The sequence below is a fragment of the Montipora capricornis genome, chromosome 4, assembly GCF_036669925.1.
Source record: "Montipora capricornis isolate CH-2021 chromosome 4, ASM3666992v2, whole genome shotgun sequence".
NCBI lineage: Eukaryota > Metazoa > Cnidaria > Anthozoa > Scleractinia > Acroporidae > Montipora > Montipora capricornis.
This window is the reverse complement of record NC_090886.1, coordinates 49,525,432-49,527,931: the sequence shown is the minus strand read 5'-3', so window position 1 is coordinate 49,527,931 and position 2,500 is coordinate 49,525,432. Positions and strand designations below refer to the sequence as shown.

Genomic DNA, 2,500 nt, shown 5'->3' with positions numbered 1-2,500 from the left:
ACCTCAAGAGGATCAGGTACACATAGTTACCTATAAAACGTAAGGCTACTTTTGATTCATGCATAATCTGACGTTTTTGACGAACTTTGCAAGCGCTATGAACCTCCTCAAGAGAATTAGGTACACATAGCTGCCGATAGAACGAAGGACTATTTTTAATTCATGTACAATCTGACGTTTTTTAGAAATCAAGGAATTAAAGATGGCGGATCAAAGATGTCAGCTGTTCGGATATTGTTAAGCCGTAGTGCTTATATTGCTTATATTCCTGGAATTATTGATTTTTTAAGTGTTCAATGTTTCTTTTGTCCGGTTTTATCTCATTTTTCAAAGAAAATGTTCAATTGTTGTTCATCACGAACAATACCTAGTTAGTGCTCAGGCATGCTACTTAATTGAAAGAAATAAAATTTTCAAATAAACATAATAGGCTTAACAATCTCAACTGGTGGGAGGCAGACCGGTTGGCTATTTGCAAGCATCACCAAGGAGTTGAACTAGGGTCTACCGAGAAACAGTTTCAGCCTAGTGGTCAGAGCGTGGCTTGAACCCACGACCTTCGGATATCAAATCCTGCGCCCTAACCATCCAGCCATGCTGCCTCCCAAAGCTGCGATGCTCAGAATAACTGAAAGTTACTTGTCCTTGTCAATTGTCCTGTCCTTTCAGTTTGATTCCAAACAAATAACACGCAACAGCTATGTCGCTTTCTTTCAGTTTATTGTTTTAAATTAAAGTAATCAACTATAAATACATGATTCGCTTGTTAGTTTGCTAGTGTAAAAAAGTAAAGTCTCTGCTTACGAGCCAGAAGGCTCATCAGGCCGGCGGTTATCTCCGGTTTCCGTAGCATGAAGCGACTAGGAGTATTTATACTCCCCCCTGGATGGGATGCTAGTCCATCGCAGGGTTACCCCCAGCATTACGCCGGTACCCATTTATACACCTGGGTGGAGAGAGACACCGTGAGAGTAAAGTGTCTTGCCCAAGAACACAACACAATGTCCCCGGCCAGGCCCCGAACCCAGACCACTCGATCCAGTGTCGAGCACACTGACCATGAGGCCACCGCGCCTCCCAAGTTTGCTAGTGTGCGAGAAATGAAATGAAGTCACATCATGTGGCAAAAGAGGCTTGAGGTTGCATCGAGCGTGATCCGAAGTTTACTTGTACCTCACACTCGAATCCGGGCTTGAGGTTGCTACGATTAATAGGGTCATATGCGGGCCTTAATATCAAGCTGTCAAAGAAGGGGTGGAGGAGGGTTGAAAATTTTTGACAGCTTTGAGCAGCGACATTTACAATCAGGCGACCAGGAGAAAAGAGAGGACTCTCTCTGGCAACACACCTTTATGTAGAATTCTGATATGACCCATGAAGCCAATTGTTCTCCGCCAACCAGATATCCTTAACAATGATCCTTTCCCGTGTTACATAAACCTAATTATTCATGCTGCATAATTGGTGGCTTTTTTATTCCTTGTTTTTAGGGAGTGTACCCGCATCGCCAATTAGAAACCGGACAAATCCAACTGCAACTATCACAACCGACCTATTTTGCAGCCCAGCCGATGTTGCTGGTCAGACGGTGATTGCTGGTCAGCAGATGGTTGCATGTCAGCCTAGGCTTTGGTAGATTGTGCCCGAAAAAAAAGCATATTATCCTTTTAGCAGTGCTCATATTTTTTAGAAATTATGCCAAAATTATGCTACTTTCTGAAAATTATGCTCTCTGTCACCGAAATTATGCTACTTAGACCTTGAGTAAAATAAAGATCAACAGTAGCTTAACTCTGTCAATTCTGACTTTAATGAACATTCATATAGTCCACCTTCCATTCTTACAGTCTTTAGCATCGCAAATACGCATGTGCGCATCTCGAAAAGCCAAATGATTAACAAATGCTATCAAAATCAACCGTTTCTGGGTTCTGAATCCAGGACAGAACGTTTTAGCCCGCATACTTGTTTTAGACGCCATCCAAGCAGAGCCCTCAGTTCAGTACAAAGACAACTAGTATGCATGTTGTTAATCTCTGTGTTATCGGTTATTGTACTGAAGCATTACGCAAGCCTGTAAATAGTCCACGAGAGCATGCTCTTGTGAATCGTTAAACGATGAGTTAAGAATAGAGAATACTCGTTCAGCGGCTGCAGACGAGGGCTGCACCAGCAGAACCTTCATAACTGCGGACGACCAGTGGGGTAGGTTATCAGATTGTTGGTCGCTGGAAGTGCTGGAAGTAGATGTACTCGAGGACGACGCCATCTTTGATCTGTGGCCTGAGGGGCCAAGCCGCCGAGCCATAAGCGTGGTGGCTTGAGGAGAGTCATGCACAGGGGAACCATTTGACCATAGGCCTTAGCACATACCTCAACATTTTCCAAAAACAACACATAAATAAAACACAAACTGAATTATTCTAGAACTATGATGGATTTTTTTAGTTTTCAACATATAAAAGCTCGGATTATGCTAGCAGTGCTAAACTAAAATAAA

General features: G+C 42.8%; 1 protein-coding gene and 1 long non-coding RNA gene across 2 annotated transcripts in view; one reads left to right on the top strand and one right to left on the bottom strand.

Moving 5' to 3' along the window:
- Window positions 1–2,500, bottom strand: part of LOC138047241 (uncharacterized) — a 109,640-nt gene that overhangs the window by 16,478 nt on the left and 90,662 nt on the right. The window lies entirely within an intron of this gene.
- The window catches only part of LOC138047247 (uncharacterized), an 11,124-nt gene that overhangs the window by 8,414 nt on the left and 210 nt on the right, over window positions 1–2,500 (top strand). Inside the window, exon 4 of the long non-coding RNA XR_011131813.1 lies at window positions 1,491–2,500. This exon is cut by the window's right edge and continues 210 nt beyond it. This is a non-coding gene — a long non-coding RNA (uncharacterized lncRNA). The remainder of the gene's footprint in view (window positions 1–1,490) is intronic.